General features: G+C 35.8%; 1 protein-coding gene across 13 annotated transcripts in view; it reads right to left on the bottom strand.

The window, feature by feature from the left end:
• LOC131434049 (plasma membrane calcium-transporting ATPase 1) overlaps positions 1-23785 on the bottom strand; it is a 118264-nt gene extending 94479 nt beyond the window's left edge. The window contains exons 1-3 of one of the 13 annotated variants that reach the window (XM_058600684.1): positions 23502-23640; positions 23392-23435; positions 21496-22219 (exon numbers count right to left, since the gene is read on the bottom strand). The gene's annotated coding sequence lies outside the window, so the exon portion shown is untranslated. The other 12 variants (XM_058600689.1, XM_058600692.1, XM_058600687.1 and 9 more) reach the window with 12 other exon arrangements.
• Between the last annotated feature and the right edge of the window lie 374 nt (positions 23786-24159).

Genomic DNA, 24159 nt, shown 5'->3' with positions numbered 1-24159 from the left:
CCAATAAATAAATAAATGATATGTATACTGTTTCTCCTAACAGATTAATAATTGTTTATTCCAAAATATGGCACAACATTTCAATTTTTTCTCTACTCCAAGCAGTGAAGATAAATGCGGGATTGGAAGCGCCATAAACGTCTTGAGTGCATTTTAAGCAGAGGATTTCCAGAGTCGAACTGATGTCGATACGTGAAAAAAGAGCTTAGCACCAGAGAAGATTCGTAGAATAATTCACGTAGAATTGAAATGGTGATTTATAGATATTCGTTGATAGATATTATCGTTTTACTAATATATCCATTTTTAGGGGTTGTTGGACAAACAACCATATGAGTAAAGAATGCTGTTGTGAGAAATGTTTATCTCATATGTAGCTTGTGACTTGTTTGGATGCCTAATTTGAACGTCACTTTTTCCCTGAAACAACTGGTTTGTGTTTCAAATGTCGTGATACAACTCTAACGATCCTTCTCTACAGGTCACGGTAAACTTGTTTTACCTGAGACTTCTTATTCAATACTTTAATCAAATGACAAGCAGAGAGTTCGAATAGTATGTAAATTAACCGGTCAAAAGATGTGCTGTGCATCTGCACTTACACGAGCTAGTGGGAGAGCACTGCCACGAGTGTGTACTAAACGCCAGTAAAGCGGGAAATTATTTGTAAACAAGGGCATTTTGAATTTCTTTCCACTGTTTTCACTGTCGATAAATTCTTATAGCAATTTCGTTCTAAAATAAAACGCTTCAAATTAACAAAAAAGAAAGATCGTATCTCTCGGTTTCAGGTACTGTATTCGAACAAAAAATGCCAACGGTTCACGCGATGGAGTCGTGCTTTGTGTGTAACATGCGGAAGGGAGGTGGTGGTTCTAGGGAATGTTCATGAAGTATGACTTATCGGATACAGAATAGAATAATTTTATCCAAACAATATCACTGTGCTTGAGTAATGAGTAATTCGAATATTTCAAAAAGCGATTATTTCGAAAACTAAATAATGTCATTAAAAAAATGTTTCAATCGACCTAGTGGTGTAATGATGCCTTTCTCATATTATTCATTATCTCCGACATATTTCAGTTGGTTTTAATTTTGAAGATCTCTTTTGCATAATATCTCCACTCAATCATTTTTGGGAAAATTCAGTGAGTTTCGTTTTAATGGTTTGGACCAGAGTTGCAAATTGTCAGTCATGTTAAATGACCTTGACAGACTGACTAGAATCATCGTCAACTGTAATCGGCACGGTCAAAGTGTCTGTCAAATGAGATACTCGCAAGTTCTATGACCAAGTGGAAGTATACTTAGTCAAAGACAGGTGACGCATTTTGTTCTCTCTCTCTCATTCTTCTATTCCCTGATGAAATGAAAAAAAAGTAAAGAGCATTCTTATATCCGTGAAGCAACAACGATATGTTCAGCAAGTCACCAACTTTTATCAATATTATATAAAGAAAAACTTCACCAGAAGTTTTAAATTTGATTTTAAACCCTGTTTACAAATTATGCAATTGTTATAAACTCACTTCGATTTCAATCGCATGTTTCGACAAAATTAAGATTTTCTCATTTTTCGGTTTGTTTAATGAAATCCTACATGGATGAATTATAATGATTCGCCCTCGTGAATTTCACGAAATTAAGATTCGGTCTGTTTCCATGGTGATTGAATTGTCGCTCTGCTTGGTTAGGAAAATAAATATTTTCGTTTCGCAAAAATCAAAAATTTCAAAGAACCCGGATATTTGTACTAAAATTTCATTCTTTGAATTCTTTTTTCAATAATTACAAAAGTTCAGGTTGTTTACTTATGCGAGTTTCGCCCCTTTTTAAAACACTGATATTCGTTTTGTGTTCACTCTCGATTTCAACAAGTTGTCAATATCGTTCATATTAATTGTATGTCTATGAAAACTTTTTTCAGTGTTTGCGTACATAAAAGAAAGGATTATAAAATGAAGAAAGCTAGTACGGCAAAACGAAATACATCATTTGCAAAAATAGCCCGTGGGTATTTTGTTCGATTGATTCCATGAGCGGTTGTCGATACTCTCAACTTGAGAAAACCTGGGACGCTGGAAATTTTCGCACACAACACCCGGAAGCCGCTTTAAAAAACGATTCAATGCGTTCTACAGAGGTCTGCATCAAAAAACCAAAAGTGATCGCTAAACAGCCGGTGGCTATGAGTGAACAGCTTTTGTTGGAAGCATGCTTGAAATTAGTAACTATTCATAACCTACCATTAAACTGCTTTGAGTGGGAGGGACTCAAACTGTTACTTGATCCAATTTCCGAATCTTTGCATACAACTATTAATCGGACGAATATAAAGTTGCATCTATGTTAAGCAGCTGAGCGAGTACGTCTAGCAATTCAAAATGAAACTCACGGTAAGCTGATATCACTAAAGCTTGATTCTGCATCGATACATTACCGACATATTTTGGGAATCAATATTCAGCTGGTAAAAGATAACGAGGTTTTGATCGCACACTAGGTAAGTTAACTATACACCACAGCCTCCCATAATAACAGACCGGCGAATACTTCTTAGGGAGCCAAACGCTATATAGGAATTTGACGGTTCGTTTGGCTTCCTAAGAACTATCCGTCGGTCCGTATGAGAGTCTGTACTATACACTAGCTCGATTTTTATGCTATACTGTATTGACATATTTGTGCGATATTTTCAATACAGGTATGTTGTAAGTGAAAGAGAGTCAAACAGGCAGTTTTCTTAAAAACAAAATATTACAAATTCTTGAGATGTACAATATTGATATCAAACCAAGTTTTTGCTACAACGACTGACAATGGAGAAAACATGATCGCGGCTATTAAGTTACTTAAAAATGAGTTATCTTGTACGGATAGTTTTCACATGACGACAGAGAACAGCCAGATGATATATTTGCATTAATGAAAGATTTTTCGGATGTATTAAGAGTATGGTGAGATGTGCTGCTCATAGTCTACAGGTAGCCGTATCCGATGTTGTTAAAGATGACGAAAAAATCCGTAAAATTACTTAAGGAAACGAGAAAAACTAAATATACCCTTCATTTTGAGCTCAAGAAGGCATATAGAGCTCCCCGCTGGAGTTGTACTTGATGGCTTGGGAGATACAAAATGGTGAAGTCAGTCGTGAAACAAGAAGCTTTCTATGTTGAATTAGCTATACAGTTTGAAAATGTTGGTATGTATTCGAAAGTATGTATATATATGTATGTTCTACTGTTTAAGTGATTATCTTTCAACGAGAAATTGAAATTCCGAATATATCTGTAAATTGTTTTAGCTGTAAATTCTTCATTTTTCAAAAGGCACGGATGGGATAACCATCAATCTGTAGGTTTTAATAAGAGCTTTAAAAAAAATTATCAAAAAAAATCAAAACCCTGATTTTTTTTTAATTTAATTTTTTTGGTTCATTTTGAAATTATTGAGAACAAAAATCAAATTTTTTTTCAGTGTATATATATATATATATATATATATATATATATATATATATATATATATATATATATATATATATATATATATATATATATATATATATATATATATATATATATATATATATATATATATATATATATATATTTAGAGTGCCATATTGATGTCCTACAACTCCTTCCTAGACGCCATTTTTGTACGCCGAACGGTTTCCGAATTACAACTGTTTTAGATGTAACTTCTTCATTTTTTATAAGGCACGGATGGGATAGCCATCAATCTGTAGGTTTGAATAACAGCTTCAACATAAAAGTTATAAAAAAAAAATGAAACCCAGATTTTTTTAAATTAACCTTTTTCGGATTATTTTGTTATATTGAGAAAAAAATCAAAAAAATTTTCAGTGTATATTTTTTTAGAGTGCCCAATCGATTCCCTACAACTTCTTCCTGAACGCCATTTTTGTACAATTAACGGTTTCCGAGTTACAACAATTTGAAAAAGGCAATTTTTGTGAAATGCAAAAATACATACCCCCTTTTTAAAAATCAGTCGTGAGTCGGATTGACCTCTCCATCGGTTCAAAACTTATGGTTTGCCATACTGAAGCCATGTGCAAAGTTTCATCCAAATCGGAGAAGGTCGATTCTGATTTTGTCACTTTTTCGTCTACTCATTCCTGGAATTGCTCTTGAAATTGACATTGTTATACTAAGCATCCTTTATCTCCGGAACATGAAGTTGGGTCTGAATAAAAATCGGGAATTTCTTATGGCATCTTCAGATCTTTCTGATAAATCTGAGATGGTGTAAACCGGTTGAGTCATCTTCGAGAGAACTGAATGACATAAAATTCAATTTTTAACACACATCACCTCGTAATTCCGGAATCATCCATGGATCCAGATGAAATTTAGGAACATTGTAAAGGGACTATAATAGCTTTCATTTGGGTCTAAATTTGTTGAAATCGGTTCAGTATGCTATTATTTTCGTATTTTTAGTGCATAGCACTCTGCAATTCCAGAATCGGAATTCGAATCCAGATAAAATTTAGGAACTTTGTATGAGACTTTCAGACCTTTTGTTTAAATCTAAGTTTGTGCAATTTCAGCTCAAGTTCCATCTTATTTGTCATAGCTTTTCTTCGTCGTTTATTTGACACTTGAACAGCGCCTAATTCTGCAGCTTTCTTACGGCGATTTCAATTCTTCATAAGTAATACTTTAGCATGTTAGCTAGATGTTAGTGGTACCACGCGGTGTGTTGTCTATCACTTTTATGCCGTCTTTCATTGAAAAACACTGGTGGCGTGGATTGCTCTGGTTTTGCACTTTCAAGCAGAAATGCAATATTCTGACGGTGTTTCATTGCCATTTCTGCTCGAAAGTGCAAAACCAGAGCACTCCACGTCACCAGTGTTTTTCAATGAAAAACGCCATTAGTTACTCTGTGTATTCGTATGCAAGCAACTTTCTTCATAAGTGATCGTGTTGGGTATATTAAAAACCATCTCCTCTCGTTTGGAACAAAACATAGCGTTTGTTCAAAATGTGTCGATATTGATAATTTGCCATTTGTCGATCCCTAACAGGTGATTTCATATTGAACCAAATCCTAGAAATCACATAACTTCGTTAGAAGACGTTTCGGTTCTATAACTCCGTACAACATATTCAAAGCTTTGGTATTATTTTAAATTTCAGGTGACACTAGCTTTGAACTACAAACATTCACTTACTCATCGAATGTGTCTGTCGGTAATAATCTAGAAGTTATCTCTATTAGGGTAACATAGGTGTTTCGGCCCACTTTAGGATTTGGCCCACTTTGTAAAAATATCCACCAAACGTTGTAATATCTTTGAAAACCCCTTCCGCAATAGGTAATTTAATGTTATTAGCTTCAAATTGATGCAGCATGGGTTACCTAACATCGAATAAATTTGTTACCCTATTCATCAAATCCAAAATTCAACTAGAGAAGAATTTTTTTTTAAATAGTCAAGCTGCTACAAATTTAAAAGTTTGAGAACAAGTTTAATAAAATTCCGTGATTTTCAGGTATATTTTTCAAATATCGACAACCTGTCATTTGAAGCGGACATTGAAGATTTTCTTCAACAAAGATAATTCTTTCAATACTATTATAATGGTTAATTATTTTATATATTTCTCGAAAAATAAGTTACGTCGGAAAAAACAGGTAAGTCGAACACAGATAGGAAGCATGATATGTGAGCTGACACGAGTTCGTAATTTTTCATCACTGCAACGATCGGTCACATGTTGTGACTCCAGTCAAAAACTATTTGAGTAATAGTAGAAGAATATCTTGTCCGTCTTCTAGTTCATACATGGTGCCATCCGACTGTCAGTTATCGAAGAACATCAATCGATGCCGTTTTTGCCGAAATCTACCAATTGCTAGAAAAACGGGAAAAGATAGTAGTGAAACACTTGTAAAAAAACATATATAATCATGTTTTAAAAAAGTTCACTGTCTCTTTAGGAAAAACATACTATTTACATCGATCTTGAAAAATCACCACAAAAAATATTTCGTTTTAGGAAAGTCCCAGAGAGACGATTAAAAACAAAAATTTGAGATGACACTAGATTTCGACCTTTCATGCAATTCTAAGACCGATAATTTTCAAACTTTTACCGTCGGACTTACCCATATGCCATTTTGTTCAAATTTCTATAGGGCATTTTATTTTGAGGTGCTTCAACTTTTGAGCACTACCGCTTTACGAAATTAGAGATGACTTCAAAATATTTGCACCCTAATGTTCATATATCGAAACACAAATCTGCATCGAGAAAAACAACAATGTTGGTGCACATCAGAACGATACTTATTCTAATGATAAATAATTATTTGGAAGAAACACATTTCAGACCAAACTGTAGCTCCGAACTCTGTTTATAAATAGGAACTTTAATTAGTTAGCTGAGAAAACTTCTCATACAAGCGAAGTTGCTTGATCTTCGCAATCGACAGGAAATGATACACGGTTGTTTACGAATAAAAATTTACGAATTCCGTTATTTTCGCCTTGTCATTCACAATTAGTATCTGCAATAGACATGGTATATTAATATTTTCAGCATTTAGTCATGTGTTGAACGTTTATCGCGTTCCAACGTTTCATAGTTTCTTTTTCATACATTTATGTAACTACAATTCTCTGAACATGTACAAATTACTGTTGAGTGTCAGTTATTTTTGTAAAAAGGATTACGACAATTTTGAACATTTCTTTGTGCTTCGTTTCCAATAGTTTATAATACTTCAAATTGAACTACTAAGACTGTTTAATTTAAACTACTGTGCACGGACGAATCGAAGAAATAACACTGAGAAAATTTTAATATAACTGATAAAAAGATACCTTTTATGAAAGAGTCTCGAATTTATGTCGGATGCCCGCAGTTGGAATCAACCTTTTTTGATCCACACTCTAAACACCTTATATCCTTATATTATGGAGTTTAACAAAAAGATATAGAAAATACACAACACACAACACAATGTACACGTTTCTAATTCTGAGTATTCTATCAAATATGCACGTTCCATGTCAATTTAAACATGACAGATAGAAAATTTCGCTGATCTGATCTATAGAAGGAATCACGATCAGTAAGTATGATAAAAACAAGTTTATTGAGAGTAATTTTTGTGATAAATTATTTGAGTCAGATCTCGTCAATGATTAAAACAACTAAAACTGTTAGCAAGTATCAAAAAGAGATAGAATTGTCTTAGGTCTCTATTATGATGATCGAGTTACTAGTCAAATCATCTCTTTTCTACGTTACTGATTGTATGATGATATCCTGTTAGAGAATTTCTACTAAACTATTGAACAAGCCATCTCCTTCAAAACAAAATTTCATTTATTGTCGCCAGAAAACGGATTGGCGAATTTCAAACTGATATCAAATTGAAATATGTTGTCGATGAGAGCCGCAAACCACAAAATCGCACACCTTGTTGTCATTCGTGATTCGCTGTAATTTCTGACTTAATTCGGACTATGATTCAACAACAGACTGCATTTGACTTGATGCTAAGATAAAATTCGTCATACATACCGAACCGATCGTGGGTTGCATTGGCCTGGCGCCACTTAAAATAGACGATTAGTCGTTGAGTGATTTCAAGTCAGCCGTCTAATGCAAGGGATTAGTTGCCAATTCAAAATAACTTGCTACGGTTGGGATGAATCTGAAATGAATCCTCCTGAACTGACCATGCTCGCTCAAAGAATATTAATACCTTATGAACTGTAATCGTGACTCATGCAAAGATTTCACTTATAAAGAGAATATGAGTTGCAAATTGAAATGTTATTTATGAAGTGTTGTAAATCTCATGAATCATTTCACCCAAGAATTGCACACCTAGTATTCCCAATGCATGATTTTTTTCCTGATTGTAATATTATATGTCCCAAAATTAAGTACTCATTTATACATTACTCTTTTATCAGTTTTTGATCTCAGATTGATGGAACGTTTTTCTATCGTTCTTTCTTCGCTCTTTCTGATAAACATTTATGCTATGTTCAAGTATGTCCAATCAATCGTCTATTCGTGCGCGATCGAATAATTATCCTGTCAAATTCGAATGTTCAGGAAATGCAAAATTCCCACAATCAATTCGAACTGATCAATATTGCTGCAAAAATTATGATTTCTGTAGAAAAAGCAAAAACATGTGCAAGTATTTGCAGACGAAAATTTTTCGGTTTGGGTTAAGCTTTTTAGCCCTCACCAAGTATCTCTATTTCATGTTCAACATCATCCCACCGATTGAATATCAATTCAATACGCACGAGACATGACAGTTGGAATCAGGAACGAAAACTCACACGAGAGTTGCATTGCATTAGCACATAAAACATGAGTCATATCACAAACAAGCAAACGAACATAAAACTGTTATTCATAATTTTGGCCGCTTTAAATTCGATAATTTGTGGACGAGCTGTAAGCTATCAATTAATCTGAAAACATTGCATAGAAGTGGATTTACATTTTCTTTCTCCTAAAAGTGACTTTTAATCGATTTTGTTAAATATGAAAAATAAAAGTGTCATCCGTCAAAATAAAAAAAATATAATGATTTGCAAAACAATTTCTATATGACCTCAACAGAAGCATTATCACCAAAATTGACCTCTGTTTATCTGTGATGGCATATTCGCGAATGTTTCGAAAGCATGAGCAAGAGTCGTTCGTTTATTTGCCTGTAGGCTAGCAGAAGAATGAAAAATCGAAAAATAGCTTTTCGTCTGAAGAGCATTAAAAGATGAACGTGAATGCTCTACGATCAGCTGGTTTCAATCAATTTACATTTCATTTAATGCTCTGGTTGCCGTCACGCTACAACAATCGCTATTTCATGTGAAACTGCCTACGTATATACTACTAGGTAGGAATAACCACGTGTGAACGATTCTCCAAATTCTGGTGAATCATGTGAATGGAATGCTAGTTCTAGTGTTTTTTTCGAGAATACAAATAATTTCTTCCAGTTTTTAGTTAACTCTAGACCACCCTGGTGGTTGGAATGAACAGAATAGTTGTGAATTTGCCAATTTCGTTGTTCTTAGTTAATTGCATAATAACATTTTTTTCATTCAAGGTTCGGCGTATAGTCCAAATTTCTATAATGGAAATCTTTAACGTAGCTCGTCTGCAAATTGATTCGATTTGTTCCGATTCGATAAACAATTTAAAGAACAAGCTCTTACAGAAAGGCGACAAATCATATTTGTTTTGTTGTTAAGTAAGTGATTACCCATTTTTTAAACGAAAAGCTAGCATTCAAGTAAAACAACATTACATTGACGAAGGTCAAGTTTCACGAGGTCGTTACCCATAAGAATATTTTGTCTCTACGTCGTGAGTGTAGGAAGAACAGGTGTTCCCAACGGACACTTGCTTGGAAGCGATGTCAAACGTTGAACAAAATGGAGCGTGGGGATAGTGGCATTTGTTAACTAAAAATACTACTAAATATTACTCGAAGAAGCGTTCGTCTGGTACACACACACACACAAATATGTTTACCTTAGCTGCTTTAGGATTGGGACTTGCGTGATGAAACACTTTTAATATCCAGTCCGAACCAGAATGCATTCACCAGTTGATGATTCTTATCTGATAGGATCACGACAAAAGGTGTGATAATTCAGGTCAAGTTGGGAAAACTTTCCACCCTTAGCAAGCAACGAAGAAATTCCGCACCTAGGTGTTATATCGCACGAGGAACGGATCCATTTTACAAATAGCGGAGAAATGGAAACAATGTACTGTCACTCTCGAGTTGAACATCAAGGTCAACCCAGTACGATTAATAGTATAAACAGTGGCGTACCGAGGAAATCTGGTGTCCGGGGCAAAATAAGATTTACCGCCCCCATCGTTGTCGTATGTTCGAGCCCCGACCTGGAAGGATTCTTAGCGTCAGTAGGATCCATAGTACTAGCCATGCAATGATTCTGTACACTAAGAATCGGCTGCGAAGTCTGTTGAAACAGAAAGGCCAAATTCCACAAAAGGAATGCAATGCCAAGACTTTGCTTTGCCCCCATCGTTGGTATAGTGATCAAAAAAAGGCTGAACTCCATCTCCGGAGAAATTTGCTTGGACGAGCAAAACAAAAGGTTCCAAAGATTGGTTTGTCGCTTCCCTAAAAACGTTGCGTGTCCCCTCTCAACCCAAAATACGCCACTGAGTATAAAGGGTTCAAAATGTTTATGTCGCGACAGCTCACTGTCGGTAGATAATTCCAAGGTTTTCACGAAAAACAAATCGTTATCGCAACGTGCGAAATTTAAGATAAAAAACGTGTGAATTCTGCGTGATATTTAAAACTAAGACGCATGATTTTTTTTTCAAAAATCAAATTTAATCAACGTTATTTGAATTCTGTCTGTGTAGTTTGAATTCCAGCTCTAGCATATTCTGACTTCCCAATAATAACATCTTCTTTCACTAGCTTTTTGAGTTTTTTAATTTTTACTCTTCATCTTCGAATCGTCAATGCATTAGCAGTTTATGTTGAATGTCTGTGCGTGTGTGTATATGTAACAAAAAATAAACACTCACTTTTTTCGGAGATGGCTGGATCGGATTTTTTTTGCAAGAACTCACGGTAGCAACAGAGTTCTACACTGGACCCTTGTTAAGATTTGCTTCTATGAGCTTCTATTTTAAATCAACACACTACTTTCCTAGGCTATGGTGCCCACTTGGTCACTATAGATTGTATAAAATTGTCCTTATAATGTGTGGTTGTGTTTTATAGTTTAGTTGTTGTTTTTGTAATGACAATGGTCGTAGATCTGGTTTTGTGATAATGTCAAATGTGGTTTTTGTAATGGTCTGTATGGAATGTAACGGTAATAATTGTAATAGTAATGTAATAATGTAACAATGGTAATAGTAATAACAACAATAATAATCATCTAAATGGGTTTACCTGTTGCAGGGTGGTAAGTGAATTATCGATTTCAATTTCCCAATTTTCAAGGTGCGCGAGACAAAAAATTCCCGGTTTTTTTAACAGCCTCAAATCGCCTATGTTCAGTATATTTTTTAATATTTTTAGAAATCCCATATCCAAAAGAAAATCGAGAGTTGAGAAATAAAGTATTTTTTGGGTATCTCGATTTAGAAATAGAAAATATTCATTATGCCAAGTGCACATAACAATGGCAAGAAGTCTTTATTGGCTTTCTCATATAGATAAGTTATGCAATCACTGTGAAAACCGATTTTGGAACCAAGGCCCGGAGGGCTGAGTGTCATATACCATTCGAATCAGTTCGTCAAGATCTGAAATTGTGTATGTATCTATGTAACGTTTTTTAGCGATCAATTTTCTCAGAGAAGGCTGAATCGATTTTCCGAACTATTCAGTCTTTTGTAAGACTACTACTAAATAAGTCTTAAATAGGCTATCTAGAAAATCAGTAGTTCTTAAGACTCTTAGGATTTAAACTAGGAGTGTATTCTAGAGATGGGCAAAACCCTTCATTACAAAGAATCGCTCAAAACTTGATAGTTCTACCGAAAAAATTAGTTCTGTTGAACCATTCTTTCGTTTTTCTTTTTTATATATCATTCATTTTATCCCGGTTTTAACCTTTTTGTTTTCGTTCTTCTGAAACTTTGTATGTTTCTTCGAAAATAATATGAGAGATACAGATTCAAGATTCAATAATAGTGAGCAGTGCAGTAAAAATTAATTCAATTCAATTGAAACTGAATGTGGAACACATTGACGATCACCCTACTGCAGTAAACTTCACACTCTAACACACACAACGTTCCTTGGCGTACCTAACGAGCAGCATTCAGTTCTTCACTCTTCACACTTCCAATCAGTTTCACCACCGTCAGTTGATCTCTCGAAGTAACAAAATATCTCTTTCAATAGTGTAAGAGCTGCCTTCAAATGAGGTTTATGTAAACATTCGAATTGGTTCAAGACAATACTGCCCATACTCGCATATCAGTCCCATAACGATTTTCGCCAATATTTAGTTAGCTTGAGGAATGCAAACTATCCTCAATATTTTCTCAGGAATTGCAATAAAAGTTGAGGGTTTGTTCAGTAAAATGTGAAAAAAATATCAACTCATGTCTGTCCCATATGTGAAGTACCCGCGTATCAGTCCCATTCAGTGTAAATTTCAATAATTTCATTTGTTGCAATATTGGAATAGCAAAGGTATATTACCGATATTTCATGTAATAATACCATAATTTAGCATTAGGTATAACAATAAATCAAAAAATTCGAAAATAAAATTTTAATCGTCTTTTTCTCGACATGCCGATTTTTCATATGGGATATGAAAGTATAGGCAGAATAGATGAAAGACAAATTAGATAGCTGAAATATCAATTGCAGCATACACATAAATTAATAGTTTCCTCTCTTAGTTTTCATTTTTAATGCATTACTCCATTTATAATTCTATTCATTCGCACTTGCTCACTACCAACAGCGAAGACAATGAAGCAGCTAGACTACTTGGCACTGACCAGGAAAACTTCAAATGACTAGGTGCGATTATTCAGCTGACGATTAATTCTGTTAGCTTTACTTGAAAGTGGCAGCAAAATGCATTAGTAGGAATATGCTGACAGGTCAGGGGCCATAAATTTCATTTTCATCTTATATTATATTCGATTGAAAATAAAATTTTACCGCAATTTTGACCGGAGTACTTTTTGCATGTATTTCTACCAACAATCATTCTCTTTTCATACGTTATCAAAGGTCACGAATGTGTGTAACTTCTACCAGATTTCTCGGATCAGAAAACATTCCTAAAAACGCAACTAACTTGTATACATCCTCAAAGAATTCGATTACTTTCATTTCTATATAGAGAGCTATTATTCTTAAATAAAGAACTCCAATTCACTCACTTTTCGAGGAGATATAACTCGTTGAACTGTTCGTGAACGGATTGCCCATCTCTAGTGTATTCCAATACTATATTAGTCTAGTATAGTCTAAAAAAAGAAAACCTAAGGTTGAAAATGAACAAGAAACAATTCTCCTCCCGATTCCATCTAACAACATATGCGATATTCTTTCAAAATTGAGTTTTGACGAAACAGAACAAAGTCCTTCTAAAATTCTTGAAATGGACTCTTGTCGCTTTGGAAAACCAACAACAGTCTATGCCTCTAGTGACTGAGATGATCTAAGTTTGATTCTTCGTCGACATCAACACCCGCATTCTTGTGATCCTACTATGAAATCCATCTTTAATATAAATTAAACACTCACTGAACAAATCAAACCATCTTCTAAACCTTTCTAAAGTTTTTCACAAACTCTCAGGAACCAATTTCAGCTTTCAAAGAATCGAACCAAATACTCATTGCAAACGGTGGACAAGGTCAAAGTCGACAACTTTTTTAATTTTGTGAATCCTATTGAAATCAATATCAAGATTACAACACAAGTATTGTCTCAAGATGACATTACTGAGACAAATTATGATGAAATTAGGACAATCATTACCTGATATTTCCTTTGCAATCATATTATGTAAACTTATTCTGAAATTTAATAGAAATCCAGCAAAAGCATCCGTTCGATGTGCTGTTGTTGATAACAACTAAGAAAGCTCTAATGCTTTCTGATCCATTAAAAATTGCTGCCAAACCCTTACAAAAATTGTTGAACGAAACATGGGATTTTGGCCTCATCTCCAATGAGTTGTGTACCATAAAACCTGTGTGGGACAATACGATGTTTCAAAACTTTTATTGAACTTCTCACTCAAACACAAAATGGAGTATTGTCTTCAACTTTTCATTTCTTTAATCAGGAAAATCATGATGCTGAAAATCTTTACTAAGATTAGGACTAGTAATTTTTTTCCTGGATTTGCACTAAAATTCCCGACTTTTTCCCGGTTTTCCCGATTTTCCCGGTCACTTGCCACCCTGCTGTTGGATACTTGATGTTTTTTTTGCATACTTATCTTATTTGCTATACATCTCCGTTATTCATTCGTTTCTTTTTTTATATTTCTGGTATTCTGCATAATTCTTCTTTTCCAAGTTTAAGAACTTCTCTTACTTCGATTTTCCAGTTTTCTCAGTGCGAATTCAATTCATATGGAATAGAAATGTTAAGTTAGTAATTATTTACACATGCAATTTACACATACATACATACATACATACATACATACATACATGTACTCCACAAGCAAACATCGTAACATTGATCTATTTAATGTACCAATAATCATCTCGTTTGTATAGCCACTATGTTATTTTGGCGATTACTCGACTTTCAATTAAAGCGCTATTCACACTAGGCCGTGACGTATCCGGAAAGGACTGGACCAGATCCCATCCGGGTTACGCTTCAAATTTTTGTTTAATGCAGCTCCATATGAATATTCTCCCTAGACCGTGTCGTACCCGTTTCTGTACACGTCCGAAGCACGGTCAAAGCGTGCGTTGAATCAAAGTTACTATTGGCAGGTACTTGAATTGTCACATGCTTTCCATCCAAGGCTCCAAGACACAGTGGAAAACTCCACAAAAATCGTTAGCAATCTTCTTCCACATATCTTCTGTTGGTTTCGGAATTGCATCGTCGATTAATTCTTCGGTAAATCTTGTTAAGAAATCAATGAAAATATCTTTTAAACAAACTGCCAGCCTCTCTCGAGGAGTCACTGCTAATCGGAATGTAGTATCATGCTTTTTAAGACACGGATGAATTTTACTCAACAGTGAGTTGAAACAGGCTGCACGGAACGACCGAAATCAGCATTTTCGCGAAAAATTTAGTTGATTTGCTGATTTTAGTTAGTTATTTTTTGAGACAACTAAAAAAATCTTACTTTTGCTGATTTAGATTTTTTATTCTCATTCCCTTAATAATAATAAAATATTTGTTGAAATGACTATTTTTTTTAGTTGAATTCACAAATTAAACGTACTGTCATTTCTTAGCTAAGGCACACTTCATATCCAGTCAACTAATTTTTTAGTTGAATTAAAGAAATATAATGTTGTTTTCAACCAATATGAATGGTTGAATTGGCTTCTGCAATCTGCAGCTATATGGCGCCCTGTCACCGAAACGGTAACACCTTAATGACTACTAGCCACTAGATGGCACACTACTGCCGAAAAAAATTCAGACGCGGTTGTCTTTTCTATATTGGCAGGTATAAATACGATGTTGTGTTGGAGAAAAAGACATAAACGAAACGTAAACATCTTTTTGAATTTTTTTTCTTCTAAATCACTGTTTCTTCATTCTCACTGAAAACTTTGAGCACTCGGAAAACAAAAACCGAATACAAATAGTACACCGGACGGCGCAGCTCGGAAGGTTTGAAGATACAAAAAACCTTCATCACAATTAGAGTGAAACATTCGAAATTCACATCACTGTTCCGCGTAAAAACATTATTACGCACAATCGCTTCAAGTGCGCACAAATTCTGAATAAATACACTTTCCACTAACAGTTTACGTAACACATGCGAAAAACATCTAAACAATTTGCGAGCAGTTTCAACAAGACTGTCCCTTTTAGCTTTTTAATGGATTGTTTTGCTTTGACACTGCTGTCCTTCAGTAATGACGGTGATAGATAAATAGAATCAAAGTTTCTGATTTTAATAACGAAATTAGTTGTCAATGAGAATTTCGTGTTGGATTGAAATATTGCTGGTTTGTGTCCAGAATATTCGCCAACTAAACACATTCTCTAAAAATAAGAGTTTTTTTCAGCACAGTAAATTCTACATTTTAACTAATTTTATAGTTATTTTGGAAATTTTGTTGTTAGAATCAACTAATTCAAAAACAGTAATACGAATTAGGCGCAGAGCTAATTTCGGTCGTTCCGTGTGCTGACATCCGGAAATATACCTTGATCTCGTCGTTAACAAGCTGCTTATATAAGTTGGTGAATTCACCTTCAACCGCTCTTTTTCGCAAAAGTTCGTGCATCTAAATCTTCTTTCTTTTTTGTTTTTAAACTGCTGATTATCTTCGCCATTCAGAGCAATTGCAATTACGGCCAATTTGTCGTTGAAAAAATGTGACATTCTTGTAAGGAACAGAAAAACATCAAATGCAACGACTGTGTATGTTACTAATAGCAACGGCAGCGACACGGAAAGTGCACGGTATGATGAGAATATTTTACTAATAAATCCCGGCACGTTTCAGTCCTGTTCCGGATACGTCACGACCTGGTGTGAATAGCGCTTAATGCATTGTGATCAAATCGAATATAATATCTTTGCTTCGGATTTGTGAAGCACTACCACAGAAAAAGTAGTTCGAAAATTATTCAATACTGTTGTTATAGCGACGTGAAAACTTGAAGCGAATGCACATTATTTCATCTTACTTTTGAAGTCAATGTATCGAACAGAGACAACAGATCTCACTCTAAGTAACGGTTTCCGTATGTGAGATGACTAATGGAGCTGAAATAAATGAGGGTACCGTTACCCTACTTTTAACTCTACTATTGGTCGATCGTTAGTACTGAGCTGAAACGGTGGCCTTTATTACCGTTCTTGCATACATTTCCTCTTACACTTCACTCACAGATCATCTCACTCATCAGGTCTCACCTGAAAACGACACAACCTCACAAAATGAACTGGATGAACATCGATTGACAGCTATCAGAGGTTTGCTCATTTGTTCAGACTGTATTATTTTATTCTATTCCACAATATTCCATCTCATTCCACAGTACTCCATGATACACAAACCACCAATAAACGTCAAAGATGGACTAGATTTACCGTTTGTTTGATGTCATCGTGTGAATCCCAATTGGGATACGTTCACTTCACTTAATTTCCACTTCACACTGGCAATAAGGGCCGGTAGTATAAAAGTGAAACATAAAACAGAGCTCAGTTAAGCCCTAGCGGCCTCTCCAAACCCCGGATGTTTGGAGCGTAATGCAATCAACATCTTATTCAAGTCGTTCCGTATTTCATTCATTAAAATGAATAATTAAGCTAAAGCTGTAACATATATCTATATTAAATTCTAGTTCTAAATGATTGTATCTGATGATGTTTGCAATACCGTCAAGCCCACCAAACACGGGAGGGAAGAAGGCTGGATCGAATTTTCCAAACGTAGATTCAAACGAAAGGTCTTATGATCCCATAGCCTGCTCTCGAACTTCATTCTCATCCGAATTCCGATTCCGGAATTACAGATTGATATGTACTAATAAATTGTAAAGATATGCTTTCACTTTTCTCAGAGATGGCTGAACCGAATTACACAAACTTAGAACCAAATGAAGGGTCTTATAGACCCATAGGTTGCTACTAGGGATGTCGTAATATCGATCGATTAATCGAGTAATCGATTAATAACCCAGATAATCGAGTAATATTTAATCGAATAGCTTAAAACTAATATTCGATTATTGAGCTAATCGAATAATAAAAAAAATCCCATAGTAATAATCGAATGAATAATCGAGTAATCGATTAATTACTCAGATAATCGAATAAATTTCAATCGATTAGTTTCAAAATTATACTCGATTATTGAATAATCGAGTAATTCAAAATTTCCGACATCCCTAGTTGCTACTGAATTCCATCAGGATTTGATTTCCGGTTCCGGAGCTACTTTGTTGAACAAACTAGAACTGTGGAGCAGACACAAAAGTTTGATCTTGGTGTTTGGTTTTGGTTAAACACAGTGTTGAGTAAAATCATAGCCACTTTTCGGGAAGTGTGACAGAAAAAATTAAATGAATTGAACAGTTTTGCAAAAGACATGCATTGGAATTCCATGCTTCGTGATTTATATTACAGCTGGTTGTGTAGTAATATTGTTAAAAACAGAAAATAATACATGCTGTGATAGCAAATAATTAGAACGATAGTAATAGCAGTAATAAAAATCCAATAACAAAGCATGTCAGCATGCAAGCCTTATGTTGGCATCGACAATGGAACAAATTTCTTGACAATAGTAAATTCTTCTAGCATGCAAGTCGCATTAGTTTACAGCCAAACAAATTCATTTTTGCAGATCGAGCCTCGATTCAAATAGATATCTTAATTTTATCCGGAGTCTACTTACTGTTCCGAAAATACAGGGCGATGAAAATTAAAAATGTCTATATCACAGACTAACAGACATGACAGTATGAGTAAATTCTTATAAAAATAATTTTTCGGGGTGCACTAGTTCCACCTATATTGTACTGCGCGAACTATTTTTTATCGGTACACCCCTTGTGTTATGTAAAAGTTAATTTACTAGTTGGTTCCCCCTCGTTTGTCAACACCGATCAGCTGCTTGCAGGGATGCCTGATTTCATCATAATATTTGGAAATGAATCGTCACAGTAAATTATTATATTACGTTAATAATATATTAAACTTTTTAGCGATGTTGGAAGGTAACCATTTATTTTTCTCAACATTGTTCATCTAGACTATTTTTTATTGTGTTGGTAATTTTCACCCGAAATTAAGTGGCGGCAGATCAGAAGCAAGTAAATATTGCCACTAAACGGGTTCGATTTTGTATTGCGTTGAAGGATGAGAGGTAGGCACAATTTTGTATATAGTTTTGGCAATATGTATTAAATCTGTATCCTTCATGAAATTCGCATACAAATGCAAATACATATCAATACATTACAGGTAATTCTGTATGAATGGCAACTCTGTTGGTAAATGAAAAAAATAAACACAGTCTAGATGACAGACAGGATGTTTTTGATAGGGTAACGTGGCGCCATCATGACACATGTGAGTACTGTCCCAAATAAAGGAATATTCGAAATGACAGTTAAAATGATTGAAGAATCTAATTTGAGTGTCCTGTCTGTTAGTCTGTGTCTATATCACGGCCAAAAAACATACTACACCCAAACCTCCATTTACGTAACTTATATATGTATATATGTATTATTATACGTACGCATGTGTGCAAATATTTGTATTTCCTAATACATATAAATGTTGGTGAAGTAAACGCGATCATTTATATGTATAAATATATACACATATACGCAAACGAGTGAGTGTGTAAATATACATACATACATATATAAGGTTCGTAAATGGAGGTTTGGGTGTACGACTATCACACGGTCTTTGGGTTCCTGTTCTGGTAACAGATTGTGAAAATTTTCAACATGAAACTTACATGGATTTCTCTTGAAATGTTAATAATACAGGCACCATCAACACCAAACCAAAACAAAAGCCTTAATATTTTACATTCCCCTTTTGTGAAATTTGATATTCTGTTTCAACAGACTTCGCAGCCGATTTATAGCGTACAGAATCAGTACATGGATGGTGCTACGATTGATCCCTAACTGACACTAAGAATCCTTCCAGGTCGGGATTCGAACATACGACAACTGACTTGTAAGATCAGTGCCCTATGCATTGAACCACCAACCCAGGCAACATTGTTAAAATGATTTTTCCGAACTCAGACTTAAATTTTTGTCTGATAGGTTTTTGTTGATTTTTTTCCCGAATACGAAGAAAACGAGCATAAACTTCGAACATCTTAGTTAGTTAGTTTTTTTTTATTAAAGAGACTTTCAGCCAGTGGCTGGTTCTTCTCTGCTTAGAAGCTAGGTGGTATAAACAATTCGAAGTGTATAGTAAATGTAGTATGTCACTGCTTAATTCAAATCTGTTCGAATAAATTTGTATCCTTGAGGAAGTTTATAAGTGCGGCTAAGGAAGCAGGATCATTACTCAGAGCTTCTCGGATGTTTTCTGAAATGTTCCATTGCGTTCGGGCTCCTTGATATTGTGGACAGTAACATATAAAGTGTTCTACTGAGTTATGCTGATTACACACGATGCATGATTTCCGGAAATGACCCTCAGTCCCCATGTTGTGTTATGCTCTACAGTGTTCTGTTCGTAAGCGGTATAAGATTTTTTGTTGCTTTTTGTCACCGACGTCTTCCCAACGCTCGACATCGTTTTTGATTTTCCGTATGAAAGGGTTCTGTTATTCCACCAGTCGGTGGCCAATGTTGATCTGAGCTCGGATGAGATCCAACGTTTTAGGTCTTTACCTGGGACTTCGTTAGTATAAAAGGGGGCCTTCCTCCCTGAGGATTCGAACATCTTGACGACAAGGTACGTAATAGATATTCTCAGTGAGGAACGCCATAAACTGTGACAAGAACTGACAACAATAAAATACTACAACAAGGAACATCTACCATGGCTGACAACAAAACCAAAAATAAATTAATATCGAAAATAATTTAAAAATTAATTATAACGACGTTTCCAACAACAACAACAATAGCAGTCGCAGTGACGACGAAACAATAGACGTAGCCGCTTTTAGTGAACCTATAGCCTCGTTGGAAGGTAAATGTGGTATACTGAATTATGTGCTAGCCACAATGAGTTTGAGTATGATTGGGTTACCGTGCGAGGTTGTTTGGACGAGTGCTGGATGACGAGAATAGAATATTGAGTGAAGGCCGCGAACGGGTGGTTGGATAAAAGTGGAAAGGGAGAATATTACAGTAAAGAGACTGCCTCTCCCCCAAGGAAAAGGGTGCCGAAGAGACCCATAGCGAAAAAATACTGTTGTGATTTCATTTATACATTAGATATATAAGATAGCCCTAAAGATCCTGATCCTGAAAGAACAAGTTGTCGTACGTTCGAGTCCTGACCTGGAAGGTTTCTTAGTGTCAGTAGTATCGTATCGGAAAATCGGCTGCGAAGTCTGTTAAAAAAGAAATTTTACAAAAGAAACGAATGCCAGTCATTTTTTAGTCTTTTGCTACTACTGTTGGGGACCGCGGATAGCTCATGTCGTTTCGTTTCGTCAGCAACTAACAAGATCTAAGAAATATAAGGGCACACCGCAAAATTTATCGTCCTGAAATTAAGAAACCGCAAATCAGGCCCAGATAAACAGAACAGACATTTTGTGATGTCGACGAGCAGATTCGAAATGCTTGCAGAGGTCGAATGCCTTGCGCAGCTAGTGGTAGGTTAATGCAGATGCACATCGGAAAAAAGCAGTGTAGGACTAAAGAAATCCGGATTGTGTCAGAAGCGCGAATCCGAAGCACACAACAGACATGCTGATGGTAACGATGTGGAACGTTGTTACTCCCGGCGACTGCTTGTCCGAGAAGCGAGGGGTCGGAGAAAACCCTACTATTGTGTGGCGACAGAGAACGTGCGGAGAAAATCGATTTTTCAATAATTATGTAAAATCTGCACATTGTGTACCGCTGCTGCTGCTGATGGGTGGGTGGCTATTTGAGTGAGAGTGCAAGAGAACAGTTGATAGGAGGCCTGCTGATGAGTGAGACGCTGGAGAATATCACAACGGCTGGATTGAAACACTTGAAAAACAGATTCTTGGCCTTCAATGAACAATCGTCATGATTGCAGGAAAACGGGGTTCGAAGTCCTACAAACATCTTTTATCGAGTACTTACCTTGACATCTGCTGAACCGGAGTTTTGTAAATTCGGTAAACTTGTTACTGTGTTCTAATCCACTAGAGATTTTTGTTCTATTTTAACTCAGTCGATTTTTCTGCTCATAGCTCACTGACTTCTTGTTGTGGGAAAAAGCATGTTTTTCCACCAGCACCAGTGGCTCTCACTACTTCCACTTTTAGGCTCTCGTATTCTCTTCTGGTGGGGCAATACTCTCTTTCTGTGTGATTTCTTCTTCTTTTTGGTTGAATCATCAACTTTTCCGTTTTTCCTTCCGTTGTTGATGCTGTTGGTGGTTAGCTGCAGTCCAAGTCAATGTGGTTACCATTAGAAGTAGCTTCATTGATTACCAAAATGCACAAAAATGACAATTCATCTACTGTCAATTGTTAACCATTTTTGCAGCAACTACAACTTTAGAAACACAGGCTTCATACACCTTTTCAGAGGTTAATGTGTTCGATCCGGAGCGCAACCGAAGTTAAACTTGTGAGGGAAAATCCGCTCTGTAGAGGACGATGGGAGAGTGAAAATATACCAACTTATTACATAATTTTCTTCGAATTCCTAGCACTGACACAGACACTGTGGTTTTTCACGTTTTTCGCTATCTTCTCCTATACAGCAAGTTTTCCCTGATGTTTCTCGTTTGGTCGAACAATTCTATCCATTAACACAGTAATTCGGTTACCACAGTATGCTCTCTTCATAAAGCAAGACCCTATTTGTGCACGATGAATACCGACGTGTGCAGGTGGAAAGGCGCATAAAGCATGTTATATTTCCCTTAGGTCGAAAATCGCACTTATAGCTACTTTTTTCAAGCAGTTCGTCATTATTACTTTTTTTCATTTGACGGTGAAAAGCTTACATACTGGCCATCAACCAGAGCCAATCGATCTTTTTCTCCTCCTTTTTGCTCGACTTTCGAATTCCAAGTACAATCCTAATTCGCGACCCACTCTTGAACAGAAAATAGGAGAAAAATTACATTATATCACACACCAGCACTAACCATAGCGTGAGACCTACCAGCTTTTCAACCATAATTTTCACTATCTGAGAATTATTAACTCAGTTATTGATCACTGGAAAATTGCATACACATAAACCCGAGAATTTCTATCGAGCTAAAAAGCAGGATTAGCACACAAAATTGCTCGATTTTAGCATCAACTGTGCTGGATATTCACGCATCAGACTAGTCGTAATGTCCTGAGGCAGTCTCGATAACCTTAAATACGCTTGGAATAGCACTTTTCAACACTTTTCTTCTTGGAAAATTAGTCAGCACCACAAAGTGGAGAAAGGTGAAAAACTTTCCTTCCCGTACATTCAAAGCCAATGGACAGAACTCGACTGCGAAAGATTTTTCCCATTTCCCATACTCAACGGCTGATGAAAAACTTTCTCAACGACTCTCGCAATTTTCCCAGTTCTCGGTTGTTCTCACTGCCCCATGAAAACTCTCTTGATAGTTCAGAAAGGAAAAAAAATCATCTCGTCCTATTTTTCCTCTGTATAGAAGGTTCCCATTGCCCTTTTTTTGTTTACATATATCGAGCACCAGCAACTTCAAAAATGACAGCAATTCTGTCAAAAACTGTCCGAGTGTGGCGCACGGTCAGCGCATGATCTTCGCTCACTCCGGCATAATCTGTTACTGATGCAAAGAGAGCATCACTCAGATTCTGCTTAAGTGTGAGTCCTTTGTTTTCGTCATATCTATGAGTGAAAACGAGACGGAAACACAACGCACTTCGTGGCCTCTCCACCTTATTCACGCACGTTTAGCATCGTTTGCATGGTCAGCTACAACTCAAAGGAAAAGATTGCGATTTTCAATGTGTTTCTTTAAATGTACCATAATCCTGAATAGTAATTCAATCGCACCTTTTCACGGATTGTCGCTAAACGTTCATGTGGCTCGAACACACCTGTAAAATAATCACAAAAATGATTGCGACACTCAATTCGTACCAAGTACTGGAAAAAAAACTTACCGAAGCGTGAATCACGAAACCGTGCCACAAAATACTACTCACTATTGAACAGAACTATTCACATACACACATAGCATGCCAGTACTGCTAACAAAAATTTAGCACAGGGAACAACTCGAAATAATTCACATGGATATAAGTAACATGAGGCTCACCATAATCCGCAAACTTGGCTATTGAACTTTTATCACAAACTCGTTTGATACGTTTTTAATGCACTTACTATTGTCAATAAGTACATACAATTCCCACATACGCCACACCAGGTCGAATGAACAAAATACAATGACATCAATCGTGGCAACCGATGTTTTTTAGATGGAATTTTCCGATTTAATACCTGGGTACTGCATGAACTCGGAACTCAACAAAGAAGGAGAAATCGATCAAAAACACTTCACTTTCCCGAATGAAAAGATAGTTGTGACTCGTGACGTGAGTGGAACTATCATCGATGGTCGTCAGCCAGCGTTTCACTGTGCTGCTGTCAACGACAGAGATGCCATTTAAACAGATTTATTTAAAATATAAACCATTTTACATGTGCATGCAGCTACATAAATTCTTCTCCATACCATCGGCACCGAGGAAGAAAAACTTTTAAGACTTCAAAACAATTCGACACAAGGTCCGAACGATGGCTCGTTTTATTAATATA

The sequence above is a fragment of the Malaya genurostris genome, chromosome 3 (assembly GCF_030247185.1).
Source record: "Malaya genurostris strain Urasoe2022 chromosome 3, Malgen_1.1, whole genome shotgun sequence".
Lineage (NCBI taxonomy): Eukaryota > Metazoa > Arthropoda > Insecta > Diptera > Culicidae > Malaya > Malaya genurostris.
This window is presented reverse-complemented; position numbering and strand designations above follow the sequence as displayed.